The sequence below is a fragment of the Choloepus didactylus genome, chromosome 12 (genome assembly GCF_015220235.1).
Source record: "Choloepus didactylus isolate mChoDid1 chromosome 12, mChoDid1.pri, whole genome shotgun sequence".
Taxonomy (NCBI): Eukaryota; Metazoa; Chordata; class Mammalia; order Pilosa; family Megalonychidae; genus Choloepus; species Choloepus didactylus.
The window spans coordinates 99702134-99723399 of NC_051318.1; the positions used below are offsets into that span (position 1 = coordinate 99702134).

Below are 21266 nucleotides of genomic sequence, written 5' to 3' on the forward strand. Positions count from 1 at the left end.
CTGGAGGAGTAACTAAAACTTACAGCTCACCAGTCTGCCATCTTGCCCCACCTCCAGCAATAGATTCTTAAATCTGACACCAAAAGCAAGAGCAATAAGAGAAAACCAGAGAAATTAGACTTCATAAAAATTTAAAAACCTTTGCACCTCTAAGGAGATTGTCAAGGATGTTAAAAGACAGCCTATAGAATGGAGAAAATACTTGCAAATCAATTATCTGATAGGGGTTTAATATCCAGAATATATAAAAAACTTTTTATAACTTGGCAACAAAAAGACAACCCAGTTTAAAAACAAATGATGAAGGACTTGAATAGATCTTTCTTCCCAAGAAGGTATATAATTGGCCAATAAACACATGACAATATGTTCGACATCATTGGTCCTTAAGGAAATGCAAATCAAAGCCACAATGAGATACTACTTCATACCCACTAGGATGGCTATAATAAAATAAGTGGAAAATAACAAGTGTTGACAAGGAAGTGGAGAAATCAGAAGCCCTTGTGCATTGCTGGTGGGAATTGTAAAATGGTGCAGCCACTTTGGAAAGTGGTTTGGCAGTTCTTCAAAAAGGCAAACATAGAATTACCATATGAGCCAGCATTCCATTCCTAGATACATACCCAAGAGAAGTGAAAATATATACCCGCACAGAAACTTGTGCATGAATGTTTAGAAGCTTTATTCATAATAAGCAAGCAATGGATGAACGGATAAACAAATTGTGGTACACACACACAGACACACACACACACACACACACACACACACACACACACACAAAATGGAATAAAATTTAGCCATAAAAAGGAATGAAGTATTTATACATACTACAATTTGGATAAGCCTCAAAAACATTATAGTAAGTGAACATAGCCAGACACAAAAGGTCACACATTGTATGATTGATTCCTCTTATATGCAGTATCCAGAATAGGCAAATCCATACAGACAGAAAGTGGATTAGTGTTTGACAGGCGCTGTAGTGAGTGGGGAATGGGGAGTGAATCCTTAACAGACAGAGGTATTCTTCTGGAGTGATGAAATTGTTTTGAAACAGAGAGGTGGTGGATGCACAATAATGTGTATGCACTAAGCACCAATGAGTTTTACACTTTAAATAGTTAGCTTACAAGGTTGGTTACTTTAGTTAGTAAGGTGAGGGAAAATTCAATTAACTGGAATGTTTTTTTTAATGAGAAAATAATTGTGTACTTGCATTGAATGCCTCACAATCACTATAAAACCAAAGCATGATAATAACATATTTATGGTGGTTAACATTTATAGGAAAGTCAGAAACAGAGGATAATTTTCAAACACAGTTTGTGCTGGTTTGTATATATTACGTCTCCCAGAAAAAGCCGTATTCTTTAATGCAATCTTGTGGGGGCAGGCATATTAGTGTGGAATTAGGTTGGAAACTCTTGGTTCAGTACTTCCATGGAGGTGTGGCCACACCCATTCAGCAAGGGCCTTATTTAAGCTCAGACATAAGGAGCTCGCAGCTGTAGCTGAGACAGACATTTTGGAGAACACCATTTTTAAATGCAACCCGGGAGCAAGCAGACACTAGCCCCGTCCCTTCCCAGCTAACAGAGGTTTACCAGACACCACTGGCCATCCTCCAGTGAAGGTACCTGATTGTCGACGCATTACCTTGGACACTTTATGGCCTTAAGACTGTAACTCTGTAACCAAATAAACCCCCTTTATAAAAGCCAATTCATTTCTGGTGTTTTGCATTCCGGCAGCATCAGCAAACCGGAACACACAGTAGAGCTGCTTTTTCCCCTCCTCCTCTTCCAAACCAAACCAAACAACAACAACAAAAAAAAACCAAACCAAAAAAAACACAAAAAAAGTCATTTGGGTAAAGAGCAACACAAAATCAAAATTGGCAGCTCACTGAATGCTGAAAATACAGGAAATTGGTCCTGTAATTAAAACTGGATATAGTCATCATCTCTAACACTTAAGCTATTTTTTTCAATACGTGGTTTAATTAAATCCATCCTTTAGTTGGAAAAAAATTTTTAATGATTTGTCTTCAGAGACAAGTCAACACTGATGTAGTGCTGCTTGTTGCACTTTAGAGAAGCGGGTGTGGATATATATGTGGACACTGAACTGTATTCTGCTCGAACTGTATTCTGCTCGCATGCAGTTGTCTGGGGTCGGTAGCATGGGGTTAGAGACAGGGAAATTGCATCATGTCCTCCAAGTAAAACTCAGCCCAGCCTCCTGCCACTGACAGACCCTGTTTCCCTAATTTCTGGATGAGAAAGCCAAGGCTTGTCAGTACTTAATCAGCTCCGGGGGGGAAGTGAACACCTATAAACACTGCAGAAAGGAATACTTTCAGGACAGCTCTTAACCTCTACAGAATCTAAATGTTGGTTGTAGTGGAGAGTAGTAGGAAACTGGTGTGCTATTTGGGGGTGGGGCCAGAGGCATCCCCGAGCTTTGGAGGCAGGTTTTCTCACAAGCCTCTTTCCCTCAGTGGGTGAGGCAGGGGTGTGTTTCCTCCAGGCTCTGTCCCATCTTCAGAAGGGTACAGGAGTTCATTTGGGATCATAGCGCCCAGCCCGGGGCCCGGTGTTTCCAGAAGGCAGCATGGGGGTGGGGAATGGAACTAGCAAAAGTCAGAGATGTAGGGGCCACAGTTAAACAGCTTTGTGATGACAGAGAGTCATGGAAACATGTCGGCTGGATCAATGGACCCCAGCTCTCAAATTCTATGCTATTCCTTAAGTGATAAGTGATTCTGGGTAAATCGACTGTACTCAAAGGCCAGTTTGTCTGCCTTGAAAGCTTTTCAATTAATTGTGCGGCCTCCTAAGCTTTCCTTTGCTGATAAATTCTCTTCTCCAACGTAGGTTTAATGTGGGTTCACAGTTTCCTTCAAAACCAAACAAAAAACTTAAGGTAAGTCAGGGGGTGTTCTGGTTTGCTAATGCTGCTGTCACGTAAAACACCAGAAATGGATTGCTTTTATAAAGGAGTTTTATTTGGTTACAAAGTTACAGTCTTGAGGCCATAAAGTGTCCAGGGTAAGGTATCAACAATAAGGTACCTCCACTGGAGAAAGGCCAGTGGCATCTGGAAAACCTCTGTTAGCTGGGAAGGCATGTGGCTGGCGCCTGCTGATCCCAGATTGTGTTCCAGCTCCACTCTCAGCTCCTGTGCGCTCTTCAATGTGTCTCTCTTGGCTGCAGCACCTCCTTCTGTCTGGGGACACTTTTATAGGACTCCAGTGATTCATTTAAAACCTACCCTGAATGGGTGGGGAAACGCCTCCATGGAAATTATCCAATCAAAGGTCTCACCCACAGTTGATTGAGTCACATCTCCATGGAAACAATCAAAGTATTCCAACCTAATCAACACTAATAGGTCTGCCCCTATAGGATTTCATTAAAGAACATGGCTTTTTCAGGGAGACATAATATATACGAACTGGCATGGGAGAACTATTAGCCCACATCATCTCTCTGGTCACTTTAGATTGCCCTTCTAAAAATATCACTACCAGATTCCTGAGGCCAGAAAACATGGAGCACATTTTATTTTTGTGTCCAACCCATAGCCTACCCTGCTCTCCAGCCACCCCAAGTGCAGGTGTGGGACAAGGATGGCTACTCGAAAATGAATACTTTCCATCAGGGCTTTTACTAGTTTTGATTCCCCAGTGGCTAGCACATTTGATGAATACTGTTTCAGATATTCAGAAGACTAAAATACATAATGATAGGGCAAACTGCTCATGTGCTAAATTACAGGTTCCCTTGGCAGTTTTAAAGGACCCATTTTTACTTTGTGCCCACCATTTGCCTGTGAATAAACTTTCCCCCCGAGTTGACACTATTCTAGTAAAAGAAGCAAAAACAAGGTGTATAGCATCTAGATACAAATTTTGTGGACCTGCTACTTGTCAGAATAACATATTAGCACTCATGACATAGCAATATGAAAAGAAAAATGAATTTTAGTGAGGTCTGGCTTCATTATTGCTTTTTAAGACCAGTTTTAAAGCAAAGGGGTGGGGGGATGCTGGTTAGTTTTTCTCTCATGGCCAGAATTGAACACTTTTCTCATCCAGAAATTTAGGGCATCCAATTATTGAATACCCTTTTCATATTGCTTTAAATGACAGACAGATTAAAGCTGGTATGCATGAATACAAAGCATGAGAATAAATATGATGCTTTCCTACATGTCAAATTACAAAACTGCTCAAAACTTGGCAACCATGTCATGCAAATACCATGTTCGATCAATTTAATATTACAAATACTGCATCAGCTCAGTGCCTTTATATTCCTTTTCATAAAAAAGAGCTTCTCCATTACTCCTGAAAATGGCAAACAGCTTTGGAGGAAATAACTATATACCCATGTCCCACGATCATTCTGGAATTTTAATCCTCACATATACATTCTCACGTGTGGGCATACACACTATACACAAACACACAAAGGTGTACACACACAAAGACACATACACACCATCTTTAGGATTTGTAGCTGATTCTAAGCCTGCACTTAAATTTCCAGGCTATGTTTTTCCCTATATCATCCTGAAAAACTCTGGTTGCTCAGCAAAAATATCTCTTACTTCCTTATTTCCCTAGTCTTTCTCCTTCCCTTCTTCTCTTTCTACCTTCATGACCTTTCTTTAATTTTCCCTTTCTGATTGATCCTAAATCTTTCATCATTCTTCCTAGTACCTTTAAGGCCTCCTCTATAATATAATACATAGTTAAAACACTTTCGTATTTCTTGTCATCTAACTCTCTAAGGCAGATTTGCCTTTTTTTCAATTATTGCCCTTCTAAAAATATCCCTACCATCTTGAACCAAGCTGTTCAATTGTACAGATTTTATACATATATATTCCCCAATCCATTAAATACAGTTTTCATATGAAGAAACATAATTATGAAAATGTGTTCTCATAAATGGCAGATCAATGACTATTACAAGCAGAAAATATCCTACAGCTAAAATATACTATTTGGTTTGGCTTTCTCCCCCTTTCTCAACTTCCTAATGTAGAATAGATTGTTTGCAACATGAATAAATATTGTCTTAAAAATAAGGATTTCATATATTACAATCATTAATTGCTCCCAATTAAAAACAATCAAATGTTAAGAGAAATGGAATCATCATTGCTTTCTCTGGGCAGATGCGGAGATAAACACCATTCATTTTATGGCTGCTGGAGTTGATGGAGTTAACCCAACACCTCTGATATCTCAGGCGCTGGGTGAGAAACAGGTGCAGAAAAATACCCTATTGCCATGTAGACTGCGTTAGCCTGGGTCCTACTCTCTCTAAGTGGTCCCATCTCCACCACCTGTTCTCCCTCATCACTCATTGAGGCTGATCTCAGTTCTGTCTGTAGCAGCCATGTTGATGGGCTTGCAACTTCTTTGTCCTTTCTCATCAATTGTGGTTTGGTCCAAAACCAGACAGAGAGAAAATCCTTTCTTGTTTGCCTCCTGGGTGTCAGAGTTTGATGGGTGGATTTCCTTTCCACTTGATTTATTTATTTTTCTTCATTGTACATTGCAGCTTCTGGTCTGCCTAAGGATTGTGGAAGTTTGTTTGCACTTTAATAAATACTCCATTAAAATGCTTTGATTTCTTAATTTCAGGTTTTCTCGGCATTCCAGGCACCAAAGAAGCTTCACGGATAAGAGAAAGTCTATTTGTTGTCCTCTTTCTCCTGGTTGGCATAGATCCCCACCTCCTAGCACAAGGCCAGAGCACTCTTTCTTCGGTTCACCAGTGTGGCCTCAAGGATACTTTTCACCCATTCTCTCGCTCCTTTTAGATTTGTGCATCTCATAGTCTTCCATGGGGGTCTGCATCAGATTCTTGGGCTGCTGGGATCCGGTAGCCTCTTTCAGGGGTAAGTCAGGCTGCAAGCTTGGGCCTTCAGTTGTGGGGAATGGCTTGACTTTCTCTATTTTCCTTGGGGCGGTTTTGTAGCATGCTGTTCTGGAGGGCAGCGATAGGGCATTCTTGGCCCTGGGGCTCTGTGTCCTCTGCAATACATGGCTCTGCCTCTTCAGCTCCTCTTCTCTCTCCTGGGCTGCTTGGCTTTCTTCTTCAGTCATGGACAAAGTCTGCTACTTCCTTGACCTCAGATTGAAGGGCTCAACCATCAAGTTGATTCTTGAGTGGCTAGGATGGAGGCTGTGCTTTTCAGCTCAGCAGCCTCCAAATACTTGCTGAAATAGCCCCCTTTGGGCTTGGGCTCCTCCATGTTCACTGGGCCACTGAGCTTGCACTGCAGGCAGTGGCTGGAATGGCCCCCTTTCCCTGAGCACTTTCTTGTCAGCAGGCAGTATCATTGATAACACATCCCTTTTTTGTTGAACAGGAGAAGACACCTGAGGGGGCTCAAACGTGCTCTGAGGCTTCACTGAGCTGGGAGCCCCAGCTGCAGCTTCCTCTAGAATTGCTTGAGGTCCATGCTGTCCTGCTCCATCCTTGCTGGTCTTGGACACAGCAGCTTTATCCACTTGTTCGGCTATGACTTGTTGAATGGCATTCTGCACCAGCAGACCAGCCTGATATTCCAAGGGGTCATCAACCAACAGAGTCTCCCAGTGTGGAAGAAGGGGAATAGAAACCATAATTGCTAAATGACTTGGAGCCACCTTCTCCTTTGCCCTCAGAGGGGCTGTCAGTTTGTGGGGTCTGGGGCAGAGAGAAATCAGCCAATGAGTTTTCCTGGAGGTCATTGGTTGTCTCATTGGAGGCCCCACTGTCACTGATGTTGTCCATGCTGAAATCAGTGGACAGGGTCACCAGAATGGTGGTGTCCTGAGAACTCACCGACAACTCATCCAGACCAGAGTCAAACTCCTCTGGTGTCAAAGAGACATTGGCCGATCTTGAAAATGGATCCAAAATCCCGTGGTCTTCATCCTTGACCATGAGAACTGTCCATGCACTCATACTCTCCATCCTCTGCCCACAGTTTAGATAAGGCCCCATGTTTAGAGGGCTCACTGTAGGGCCCTTCCTTTCCCTGGGGAGCTGCACTGCCCTGGCCTCCTCCTGTGGACTGGCTCTCCAGGGCACTGGAAGGTTTCTGCCCCTTGGCTGTTGAGGTGGTGCTGTCTTCTTGTGCTCCTCCAAACAGAAGCAGATGGCATGATGGTTGGTGATTTCTCTGAATTGATTGACCCCAGAGGCCTACAGAAGGGCTTGACAGAGAACAGCCAGCATGTACTGTTCTCCATCAGCAGGAACTGGTTGCGAGCAGCACAGAAATCTATCTGCTCTGTGTTGATGTCCTCCTTTGTGTTTTTGGCCATGCTTGAATGCTCATGAGAGGTTGCAGAGCTGTGGTGGGGATAGCTGCCACTGCTGCAAGTGCTGCTGCAACTACTGTTGCAGCTGCTGCAAGTGCTGCTGCAACTGCTGCTGCAACAGCAGCTGCTCCTGCCATGCCCTTCTCTCTCTGCACTCCTTGTATTTTTTGTGCAATTCCAGATGCTTCTCATCTGGCTGCTCCCTGATGGCTTTCTCCTGGGGGGGATTCCACCACTTTGCTGCAATGCCAGGATTGTTTTTCACAGTGAGTTCCCTCCTTTCTTTTTCCAGCTCCAGCATCTCTTTTATGGCCTCACTTCTCTGACACAGTATTGTTCTCTTTTGCAGGCATCATCATCAAACAGCTTGGGGGGCTTCTTGTCCTCGTGGAAGGCCTGCAGCTCAAACCTGGCCTCCTTCTTGAGCTTGGTGAGTGGGAGCTCCCCATGGTGGGAAGAACTCCGAGAGCTTGTCGAGGGGCTGGGGCCCAGGGGGCTTTCCGGCTGTCCCCCAGCATATCCCTGGGCTGGCCGGGAGTGAGGCCTTTCACCCTCTGCCCCTCTGCCATGGCGTGAGAGAGGCACCTGCCTGCCAGCCCTCTCTCTGCGGGTTCTGCTTGGATGGGGGTGTGGGCGGGGGGCTTGGGCTGCCCACCAGGATGGCTGTGCCAGGCTCTGGGGAGGAGGTTCCGCTGTAGGATACATCTGCAGCAGAATCACAGGCCTCCAGCACCTCGTCTAGGTATTGGATCTCTCTGGCCACGTCATTATCTAGGGATTTGTTGTGATCAGTGAGGAGGCCATTGTGGGAGGACGAACGGAAAGAGGAGGCGTGGTTCACAGAGTGTGGGGTGGAAGTGATTCTAGGAACACTTTTACAGGCTGCAACAGGCACCGCAATTTCCTTGTCTTTTTTTATAAGAGAGCAGGTAGCAGGCTCTGGAAGATTGGCTTGGCAGGCGACTGACTCTCTTGGTTTTTAGCCAGATGTCCTCTTCGGAAAGCTGAGAAGTCTTCTCAGGGTGCCAGCTCCCAGAAGCGCAGTCCTTGGGCTTGGCTCCTGAGCGGCACGGCCAGTGCCCCCTCCTCAGGGGTGTCTGGGAGACTCCCCGGCTGGGGATAGCACATCTGGCAGGATCTGCGCCACTGGGCACACTGGAGGGCCTGAAGCGTGGCCCACCCCTCTGGAATGTTTTTAAGATGGATGTTTTGGTTTGCTAAAGCTGATGAAATGCAATATACCAAAAATCGGTTGGCTTTCACAATGGGGATTTATTGGCTTACAAGTTCACAATTGTGAGGCTGGGAAAATGTCCGAATCAGGGCATCAACAGGATGATACCTGGACTCTGAAGACAGGCTGCTCGCATCCGGAACCCTCTGTCACGTGGGAAGGCATGTGCCCTGTCTGCTGGTCTCTTCTTTCTCTCCTGAGTTTCATTGCTTCCAGCTTCTGAGCTTCTGCATGTTTCTCTTTTAGCTTCTGCCTCTCTTAGCTTCTCTTGAAGTTTCTCTGGCTTTCTCTCTGAGCTTCTCTGGTGCTTTTCTCCATGGCTTCTCTCTGTCTTTTATTCTCCTATAAAGGACTCCAGTAAGAGGATGAAGACCCCCCTGGGGCATGCCTCAGTGGAAATAACCTAACCGAAAGGACCCACCCACAACAGGTCTACACCCATAGGAATGGATTAGCTTTAAGAACATGATCTTTTCTGGGGTACACACAGCTTCAAACCATCACAATGGAGAATTCTTAAACCTGCAAACATGTGAAATGATATATGTACAAGGTTATTCATTGCAAAAGACTGGAAACTACCCAAGTGGCCATCAGTACAGAACTGCTTACATAAACTGTGGTACATTCATACAAGAAAATCTTAAGCAACTTAAAAAAAAAAAAAAAAGAATGTCTCCTATGTTAGAAAGTTTTCTGAGATATTTTTTTAAATGGAAAAAGAAACAAGCACAAGGTGCAGAGTGGTAACTATATTTGTGTAAGAGAAAATAGGAACATATTTGCATTTCCTTATATTGTACAAAGAAACCTGGAAGGATTCACTAGAAAACAATAGCAGATTTACCTTTAGGGTGGCAGAGAAAGGGTAGAGAATATAGGGAAGGAAGTGAAACTTCTCTAAGAATATCCATTTTGGAGGGAAGGCACCACACATACTCAAATAAGGCAAAGAGGACTCTACACTTTGCATTCACTTTGAGCTGATCTTCTTGATAAGAGGGCTAAGCTCTGAGGGAGAATGCCAGTCAAAGCAGAGCCAATTTGTGAACACCATGAAAAGCGTCTTTTCCTTTGGTTTGTTTGTTTTCATCAAAGAAATCTGTGTCATATTACAAGTTGAATACAAACATAAGGAAGAGACAGCTCAGGCATTATATCCCAAAGGTAATAGTTTAAAATATGAAAATGTACAGTGCACAAAAAAAGTTATAAGACAAAGAAGCAGGAAATTATGACCCATCCAAAGGAACAAATAAAAATCCAGAAACCATCAACAAAGAGGACTAGACTTTGGACATAATGGACAAAGACTTTAAAAGTTGATCACAAGGTAAATTAAGAAATATTCTGAGTTGAATGAAAATGAAAATGCAACATACCAAAACTTACAGGATGCAGCAAAGGCAGTGCTGAAAAGGAAATTTACAGCTCTAAATGCTCACATCAGAAAAGAAGCAAGATTCCAAATAAGAGACAAACTCAAAACTGGAAAACTAGAAAAAGAAGAGCAAACTATACCCAAAGCAAGAAGAAGGAGGGAAATAAAGATTAGAGTGGAGATAAATGAAGTAGAGGGAAGAAATAGAGAAAATCAACAAAACCAAAAGTTGGTTCTTAGAAAAGATCAATAAAATTGACATTTGGCTAGACTGATGAATAAAAAAGGGAGGACACAAATAACTAAAATCAGAAATGAAAAGGGGGACATTACTACTGACCCCATGGAAATCAGAAATGAAAAGGGGGACATTACTACTGACCCCATGGAAATAAATGGACTATAGGAGGATACTATGAACAACTGTGTACCAACAAATTAGAAACCTAGATGAAATGGAAAAATTCTGAGAAATACAGATACTAGCTACACTGACTCAAGAAGAAATAGAAGATTTCAACAAACCAATAACTAGGGAAGAGATTAAATCAGAAATCAACAACTTCCCAACAAAGAAAATCCCAGCACCAGATGCTTCACAGGTGAATTTTACCAAATGTTCCAAGAAAAATTAAACATGAATCCTGTCCAAATTCTTCCAAAAAACTGAAACACAGGGAACACTCCCTAACTCCTTGTATGAGGCCAATATCATCCTATTACCAAAATCAGATAAAGATACTGCAAGAAAAGGAAATTACAGAACAATATGCCTTGTGAAGATAGATGCAAAAATCCTCATCAATATACTAGCAAACTGAATCCAACAGCACATTAAAAGAATTATATACCATTAGCAAATTGGATTTATCCCACACATGTAAGGGTGGTTCAACTTAAGAAAAATCAATTAATGGGATGCACCACATTAGCAGAACAAAGGGAAAACACCCACATGATTATCTCGATGCAGAAAGGACATTTGATAAAATCTAGCACCACTTCATGATAAAAACACTTAGAAAATTAGGAATAGAAGGAAACATCCTCAACATGATAAAGGGCACATATGAAAAACCCACAGCTAATCTCATACTTAACAGTGAAAGACTGAAAACTTTCTAAGATGAGGAACAAGACGAGGATACCTGCTGCAACCGCTGTTATTCAACATTGTACTGGAGGTTCTAGCCAGAACAATTAGGCAATACAAAGAAATAAAAGGTATCAAAATTGGAAAGGAAGAAGTAAAAATTTCCCTAGTTGCAGATTGCATGATCCTTTATACAGAAAATCCTGAAAAATCTGTAACAAAGCTACTAGAGCTAATAAATGAATTCAACAAAGTGGCAGGGTACAAGATTAGCAAGCAAAAAATAAGTTGTTTCTACAAAGTAGTAATGACAATCTGAAGAGGAAATCAAGAACAAAATTTCATTTACAGTAGCAACTAAAAGAATCAAGTATCTAGGAATAAAGCTAACCAAGGATGTAAAGGACTTGTGCACAGAAACTACAAAACATTGCTAAAAGAAATCAAAGACTTAAATAAATGGAAGGACAGTCCATGTTCATGGATTGGAGGAACACATATTGTTAAGACATCAATTCTACCCGAATGGATATATAGAGCTAGCACAGTCCTAGTCAAAATTCTAAAACCTTCTTTGCAGTAAGGAAAAATCAACCATCAAATTTATATGGAAGCATAAGGGTCCCCAAATAGTCAAAGCCATCTTGAAAAAGAACAAAATTGGAGGACACACACTTCCTGATCTCAAAACATATTACAAAGCCACAGTAATCAAAATAGCTTGGTACTGGCACAAGGACAGACACAGAGACCAATGGAATAGAATTGAGGGTTCAGAGAGAAACCCTAACATCTATGGCCAACTGATTTTTTTTATTTTTCAAATTTTATTATTTTTATGCAATTTTATTGAGATATACTCACATACCAGATAATCATCCAAAGTGTACAGTCAGTGGTACACAGTATCATCGTATAGTTGTGCATTCATCACCACCATCAATTGTTGAACATTTTCATTACTCCAACAAAATAAAAATAAGAATAAAAATAAAAATGAAACAGAACACCCAAAGCATCACATGCTCCTTAACCCCCCATTATTTATTTAATTTTTGTCTTTATTTTCTTACTCATCTGTCCATATACTAGATAAACAGAGTGTCAGTCACAAGGTTTTCACAATTACATGGTCACACTGTGTGCCAGTTTAAAACTGTTATGGACCCCAGAAAAGCCAAGATCTTTTAATCCAATCTTGTTTGGTGAAAACTTTTTTTTAATCATTCTTTTTTTTTCTAATGGAGTTATTTCAAACAATTTTTATTTTTTACATCTTTATATATAGTTTAGAGATGGGCAGGTAAGGAGCAGGATATGAAATATCATAGTCATTAAAGACAAAAAAAATTTTAAAGGGAAAAACAGCAAACTAAAGATTTTACCAGAAAGGAAATGATGAATAATAATCACCTCAAATTTTTATGTAGAGTATAGTAACAGTTAAGAGGATGGATGGACTCTCTAGCTAATGAAGATAGAAACCAGTCTGTCTTGTAGGTTTTCTAAGAACCTTACTGACCCAGTGATGTCTGCCACAGTTATGGCTCCAAGCCTCAAACCCAGCTCAATTTGAAGAAAGATGTGTATGTACGTTAAGCCTCTCTGTACACTGCAACATCTTTCTGAATCTTCTCCAAGTTCATTACCTATTCTCCCTTCTATCACTGAAAGCATGTATACCCCATAACAGATAGTTCCAGAGTTACTAGGAGAAACTGGAGGAAAAAAAGAAAGAGAGACTGGAGGAGCAAACCTGTACTTATAACCATGCCTGTAGTTTGTGGACCTCATTTGTAATCCAATCCTCTTGCATCTTGGTCTTATTTCCTTTTTTTTGCATGTGTGTTATGCTATAATAAAAAATTTACTTTAAAGATTTCTGACACCTTGGGGCCAGGGAGAGCAATAATAGCAATATACTGGCTTTTTTAGTAACCACCACCCCAATATTACACGAATCATAAGAACCTCAGTTTTATATAATTCTCTTCCAATCGTTAAAGGGAAACATAAAACAGCCTTAGATACAAGGGACTGCAGAATATCATTGTGCAGAGAATTCATTATTACAAAGACTCTGGAGAGTACAATATTTCTCAAACTTTCTTGGGTAAGGGGCCTCTGAGAATTTGATGAAAGCTATGAACCTTTTCCTCAGAAAAAATGCATATATATATACACGCATGTGGTATTGTGCTTAGCATTTCAGGGGCTTTCCTGACCCCCTCAATCTTATAGGTAGATCCCAGAAAGAGACCTTCATCTTCTGATGTGAAGTACAGGCTGTCAAGTTTCAAGTATCCACTGACTACAAACCTGTGACCCAGGTTAGCAAACATTAATGCCATTTGAGTACCCCCTATTATAAGCTTTCTAAGAGCTATCTACCACCTTGTCTCTTAGATTTGGAAGCCTTGCCAAAACCTAAACGTAAAAGCACTTTTCAAAGTGACCTTATTTCTGTGTTACAAATCTTTATTCTCTGGGCAGCCATTTTACACGGCCTGTTTTTTTGTGTTTGTTTGTTTGTTTGTTTTTGGTTGAGTATAAGTTAGCCTCAACCATAAACTAATAGTTTTGTTCCCTGAATTCTTCTAGTTAGAAGAATTCAGAGTTGGTGGAAACTTCTGATTGAATGTTTCCATGGAGATGTGACTCACCCAACTACAGGTGAGACCTTTTGATTAGAACATTTCCATGGAGGCTTGACCCTGCTTATTCTGGATGGGTTTTAATTAGATCACTGGAGTCCTTTAAAGAGAGCCCACACAGAGAGGAGAGAGGACAAAATCCCCCAAGAGAAGCTGAGAGAGACAATTTGGAGAGAAGCTAAGAGCCAACACAGACACGTGGAGATGCTTGGAGATGCAGACAGAAAGATGTTTGGAGAGACAAAGCTAAGACACTAAGCCCAGAGTTTGTCCCAAAGAAGCTAAGAGAGGACCCCCAGGTGCTTAGGGAGAAATGCTCTGGGAGAACAAGCAAGGATGCACAGAAGCTGAGAGAAAGAAGCTAAGAGAGACAGAAGCCCAGAGACATTCTGGGGAAAGCCATTTTGAAACCAGAACCCAGGAGCAAAGGACCAGCAGATGTCAGCCACGTGCCTTCCAGCTGATAGAGGTGTTCTGGATGCCATCAACCTTTCTTCAGTGAAGGTATCCTCTTGTTTATGCCTTAGTTTGGACACTTTTATGGCCTTAGAACTGCAAATTTGTAACCTAACAAATTCCCATTGTAAAAGCCAATCCATCATATACACAAATTAACTCAAAATTGACAAAAGAGATAAATATAAGAGCAAAAAACTATTAAAGTCCTGAAAGAAAAAAAAGACATTGTGTTTGGCAATGGTTTCTTAGACTTTGCACCCAAACCAGGAGCAACAGCAACAACAAGAATAGATAAATCAGACTTTATAAAAATTAAAATTAATTCTGTGTATCAAAGGACTTCATCATGAAAGTAAAAAGACAATCTATAGAACAGGAGAAAATATTTGGAAACCACATATCTGATAAGGATTTCATATCCATAATATAAAAAGAAATCCTACAAGTCAACAAGAAAAAAGACAACAAACAACCCAATTTAAAAATGGGCAAAAGACTTGAATAGACATTTCTCCAAAGAAGATGTATAAATGGCCAGAAAGCACTTGAAAAGTTACTCAAAATCATTAGCCTTTAGGGAAATGTAAATCAAAACCACAAAGAGATACCATTTTACAACCCCTAGATTGGCTACTATTAAAAAATGCAAAATAACAAGCATTGGGGGGGGTGGTACAGAGAAATAGGAACACTCATTCATTGCTGGTGGCAATGTAAAATGGTGCAGCCAGTGTGGAAGACAGTTTGGCAGTTCCTCAGAAAGCTACGTATAGAGTTACCAAATGACTCCCTTCTAGGTATATACTCCAAAGAATTGAAAGTAGGGACTTGAATAGATATTTGCACAGTGATGATCATAGTGGCATTATTCACAATTGTCAAAAGATGGAAGCAACGCAAGTGTCCATCAACTGACAAATGTGTAAACAAAATGTGGTACACATGTACGATGCAATATTATTTGGCATTAATGGTGTTGTGGTTTGTTTTTGTTTTTGTTTTTATTCTAGCATCATGCATACAACCCCAAGTTCCCCCTCTAACATTTAAATATGTAGTGCAGTGCTGTTAATTATGTTCAATGTTATGTGTCATCACCACTATTCATTGCCAAAACTTTTCCATCAACCCATTCCCTACCCTCATTCCAGCCCCTGGTAACTGGTATTCCAGTTTCTGACTCTGTGAGTTTATACTAATTGTTTCACATTAGTGAGATCATACAATATTTGTCCTTTTGTGTCTGGATTATTTCACTCAATATGCTGTCTTCAAGGTTCGTTCATGTCATCACATGTATCAGAAATCCATTCCTTTTTAATGCCTTGCATTCTTGGCATATTCTGTGAGAACATGTGGGGACACTCAGAAACCATGGTAGATTGCTTCTCCCAACAATTCTCCCCTCAGCCCAATATGTTCTCGGCTGAACTTGAATTTTCACATGACTTTGTCACTCCATCAGTCATTCTGATTAATCTGACCACAGAAGCTGGGACCAAATTCATCTAATTTGTTTCATTCAGCATTTAATCAGAACTACTATCAACAAGACTCTAGACAGCAGGATGGGGCCACCTTGCAGTCTTTTCTTCAGTCGTGCCCATCTCCTCCAAGGGGACTAGACTCTGTCTACTGTGAATCAGTCCCAGAAAGGCCGAGTAGGTCTTATTCAGACAGCCACGATGAGGTCTAAGCCCAGGCTGTGATCCATCATGCCCTAAACAAGGCAATTAGAGTGGCCTGCTGACCTCTGGGGTCATTGCCAATAATTCCAGGGTGCAATAGTTGGGCCCTTCCTCGATAGAGAAATATTCTATGACCCATGCTTTCCCACGTACGGAAATATAACCGGAGGAGCCCAGATCCCCTTAATGTGGGATTTGTTATTATTATTATTTTTATTTTGAAATAAATTCAAAGGTATAGGAACTGTTGCAAAAACAATACTAACCCCATACACAGAATTCCATCATACCCTGACCCCCCTCCCCCAATAGCCCAATCCACCAACTTTAACATGCTGTCACATCGCTATTTCTTTCCCTCCCTCCCTATCTATCATCCGTCATCTATTGCTCTGTCTTCTGAACATATGAGAGCTAGCTGCACACATCCTTGAACAAACACTATAATTCACATATACACTTCCCATGAATAAGAACATTCTTTTATGCAATCCAATTAAGCGCAGCTAAGAAGTACAAGAGATTCAACAATGATACGAAGCTTACATTCTATATTTCCTTTTCCTTATGTCTCAACTGTGTCCCTTTGAGCCTCCTGTCCTCCATCCTCCAATCCCATCCAGGTTCATCCTTGGCATTCAATTGTCATCTATTTAGACTGTCTTTTTTTTTTTTTAATTGTGGAAACATATCTAGCCTAAGTCTTCCCATTCCACCCCCTCCCTAGCATTCCATTAGTTGGATTAATCACATTTAGAATGTTGTAATGCTCTTTCCCACCATGCATTACTAGAAATTTCCCTTCACCTCAAACAGCAACCCTACACTCATTTCTTAACTCCCCATTGCCCCTTCCCCCATTTCTCTTAACCCATACTCTACTTTTCATCTCTATGGTCATATTCTCTGATAATTTCTTTGTGTTTACTGTGGGGCTTAAAATTAAACTCTTAAATCCATGTCAGTCTTGTTTTTCTTTGATACCATCTTCATTTCAATAGGACACATAAACTATGTTCCTATACTCCCCCATTCCCCTACCTTTATATAGTTGTCTAAAATTACATATCTTACGTTGAGTTCAAAGCCACTGATTTGTCATTAGAGTTTGTGTATTTTATATCATGTAGGAAGTAAATAGTGGAGTTACAGTTCAAAAATTATTGACTTCTATTTGTATTCCATTGTGGTTGGAGAATGTGCTTTGAGTATATTCAATTTTTTTTTTTTTTAATTTCTTGAGGCTTGTTTTATGTCCCAGCTTATGGTCCCTTTCGGAGAAAGATCCGTGATCACTAGAGAAAAATGAGTGTCCTGGTGATTTGGGTTGTAAGGTACTATGTATGTCTGTTAAAATTCTCTGTATCTCTTTCTCCTTTCCTTGTTTCTCTGTTGGTAGGGCTCCCTTTAGAATGTGAAGTCGGGCAGGTCTTTTATTGGCAAAGTCTCTCAGCATTTGTTTGTGAAAATTTTAAGCTCTCCCTCAAATTTGAAGGGGAGTTTTGCTGGATAAAGTATTCTTGGCTGGAAATTTTTCTCTCTCAGAATTTTAAATATGTCATGCCACTGCCTTCTCGCCTCCATGGTGGCCGCTGAGTAGTCACTACTTAGTCTTATGTTGTTTCCTTTGTATGTGGTGAATTGCTTTTCTCTTGCTGCTTTCAGAACTTGCTCCTTCTCTTCAGTATTTGACAGTCTGATCAGAATATGTCTCGGAGGTGGTTTATTTTGATTTATTCTATTTGGAGTTCACTGGGCATTTATGCTTTGTGTATTTATATTGTGTAGAAGGCTGGGGAAGTTTTCCCCAACAATTTCTTTGAATACTCTTTCTAGACCTTTACCCTTCTCTTCCCCTTCTGGGACACCAATGAGTCTTAAGTTTGGATGTTTTATTTTATCTATCATATCCCTGATATCCATTTTGATTTTTTCAATTTTTTTCTCCTTTCTTTCTTTTGTTCTTTCATTTTCTGTTCTGTGGACTTCTAGGACACTGAGACGTTGTTCAACTTCCTCTAATCTTGTACTGTGACTATCCAGAGTCTTTTTAATTTGGCCAACAGTTTCTTTTATTTCCATAAGATCTTCTATTTTTTTATTTACTCTTGCAATGTCTTCTTTATGCTCTTCTAGGGTCTTTTTTATATAGCTTATATCCTGTTCCATGGTCTTCTTCATGTACTTTAAATCCTTTGCCATGTTTTCATTCCTCGATTGTAGTTCTTTGATTAATTCTGCCAAGTACTGAGTCTCTTCTGATATCTTGATTTGTGTGTTTGGAGTTGGATTTTCCATATCGTCTGGTTTTATCATGTGCATTAAGATTTTCTGTTGTTTTTGGCCTCTTGGCATTTTCTTTGCTTGATAGGGTTCTTTCAAGTTGTAAAAAAAAAGATACCGATCTAATTTTTCAGCAACACAGTTTGGTGGCGTACACTTTCTCTAGCTAACCAGCAGATGGCGTCTGTGAGTCACCTATACCCCTCAAGTCAGTTCTCAACCTTGTTCCTGTGGTGTGTGGGGAAATGATTCTTGTGGGGTTCAGTTGGAGAACTCAGTTTGGGTGTGTTGCTGGAGCTGTCCGCCCTGAATGTGGGGCGTGTGTCTGGGTGGCCAGGGAGGAAGGGCAGCTTTGATATTTAAATCCTCCAGGTTCCTGGAGATTCAAGGCTGCTGCAAGAGTCTAAGCCTTCATTTCATTTCAGCCCCAGATCCTCTCTCTCGCTGTCTGTGGGATTTGTTATTAAGCTTCATTTGGATCACCATTACTTTGGTTAAGTTACATGGACACCAAGTAGATATAGCCTTGACTGCCATATATGGCCTAACCAAGGCTGCATGGGCATCAGGAGAAGTATGTGCTGGTCTGTGGGTTTGTATGTCTTCATGTTTGGGAGCTATCATCATTGGCATCGTGCACAGCAGACTTGCTCGGCACCTTCCACATCACATGAAATTTTGTGTTCTCACAGAATGTGGTTGGGGATGACAAACCTAGCAATGGGTCAGATTGTCAGTCTCAGCTACCATCTGACTCAGGAGGCAGGGGTGCAGGATCTAAGGGACAGAGAGACTATTAATTGTTCTCACCCCTATCCATGCTTCTCAGGGTCTGAGATGCACACCCCCTCCTGCTGGGGTGTTGGTCTCCCTCTACCACCATGAAATGGTGTGTCCCATTCTAACTCCTATAACTTCACCTTTTCTCCAGTCATTTCCTACTTGAATCCAGACCTTTCATCTGAAAGCGTCAGGGTAGGATCCCAAATTCTAAAAGCAGTTGTAGATAATTCTGTATGATTCATTACCCCTTTTGTTCTGATCATTACCCAAGAAGGAGCCAGGAGGAGATACTCCTTCCTGGAGGCAGCCGTGTTCAGTGAGCAAGCTGTCTTGCTAAAGGAGGAGGTGAGGGAGGCAGAGTCAGAAATCATTCCGAGTCACAATGTCAGACACCTATGGATGGTAGGAAGGTCTGCCAATACTTTAAATGTCAGCTCACTGCTGGCTGGCCTTTGGGACAAATGGCACACTATTATCTGACTATATACATGGTCCAGAGAGCCAAAAACATGATACAGATTAGCTTCATTGGTGAAATGATGTGGCAGGAGTTGGCTCATTGAATTGGAAAAGCAACACTGTAAGCTGAAAAAAAAAGTCAACAGCGGTGAGAAATTAATCCTCAAGAGGGGGTTGCAAATCCAAATGGTCGGTGCATCTGGTGCAAGGTTAGTGCTTCATGGTGTCCTTTTCTGCACGGCAAAGAGACCAGCTTTGGGCAGTAGTCACAAGTGTGGCGTGCAAGTAGCTTCTGCATTAGAAACATGGAGTCCTTTACTTTGGGTCGAGATTATGAAGGTGGATGGGTTGCCATGTCCAGTGGCAGCCTGGGTGGTGCAGATTCGATCGATCAACAGCTTCATCTCAGCTGGACTCATCAGACAACAGTTCCGTAGGAAATAGGAGGGAACTCACCTAAGCTGCCTTGGATAACAGTGTTTTGATGAACATTATAAGGCTAAAAACAAAAAGAACTAGTGATGAACACTGAATTCTAGTCCGTATATTTGTCTCTCATTAGGAATTTTGAAACTATTTGTGCACCAGGATTCATCATCTAAGTAAATATATTGTTAGGTAATTACAGCCAGGTTTCTCAGTATCAGAGAAAGAAATTATGAATAAACAAAAGAGAAGGTTGGAATGAATGCTGTAGTGCTGGAATCATGGTTTATTTTTTAAAAATATGTATACAGACAAATAGTCACAATGAGTGCACCCATTGCTCAGATCTTGTTTTCCAAATACCATTCTCCAATAAGAAGAACCAGGGCTGAGGCAGGGAAAATACAAGATGGGCTTGGAGCATTTCATGGTTCCAGATAGTAAAGAAAGGCTCAAATGACTGAGCATTAAAATGGATGAAGACGTATTGAAAGGGTACAGGAGCCAACCTGAATGAGTTCCCAATGGCCAAAGTCGGAGCAACTTGAGTAACAAAATAATCATAGTATTAGATAATAATCCAAAGAATGAATAAAATAAATATCTATCAGTTCATACAGGTACAAATAAATAACTGAATAGAGAAATAAATAGAGACAAAAGATAAATCTTCTTTACAGATGAATTTCTATTAATAAAGTAGGAGTGAGGGAAATAATCATTGTTAGAACACACCTGTTGCGGTTTGCGAAAGATGCCGTTATGCAAAATACCAGAAATGGATTGGCTTTTCTAAATGGGATTTATTAATGATATTAGTAAATTTGTTTCCATATGATTAAAAAAAAATAAAAAAAATAAATGGGATTTATTAAGTCACAAATTTACAGTTCTGAGGCCATAAAAGTGTCCAAACTAAGGCATCAGCAAGATGATACCTTCACTGAAGAAATCCCTGTGGCATCTGGAACACCTCTGTCAGCTGGGAAGGCACGTGGCTGGTGTCTGCTGGTTTGCTCCCAGGTTGCATTTCAAAATGACTTTCTCCAAAACATCTCTGGGTCTCTCTTAGCTTCTTCAGCTCCTGTGCATCTAAGCCTAGGGGTTCTCTGTTAGCTTCTCTGGATCAAACTCTGCGCTAGCATCTCCAAACATCTCCAAGCATCTCCAAGTGTCAGTGTCAATGTCAACTCTTAGCTTCTCTCCAAAATGTTCCTCTCAGCTGCTCGGAGGTCCCTCTGCTTGTGAGCTCTTTTATAGGACTCCCGTGATCAAATCAAGACCCACCCTGAATGGGGGGCGGGGATCCATATCTCCATGGGAATAATTTAATCAAATGTTTCATCCACAGTTGATTGAGCCACACCTCCAAAGAAACACTCAATCAAAAGATTCCAACCTAATCAACACTAATACATCTGCCCCCACAAGATTGCATTAAAGAATATGGCTTTTGGGGGGACATAACAT

General features: G+C 40.9%; 1 pseudogene; it reads right to left on the reverse strand.

Annotated features, from left to right (window-relative positions):
• Window positions 1–5715: 5715 nt before the first annotated feature.
• Window positions 5716–8735, reverse strand: LOC119506930 (annotated as a pseudogene).
• Window positions 8736–21266: the final 12531 nt, after the last annotated feature.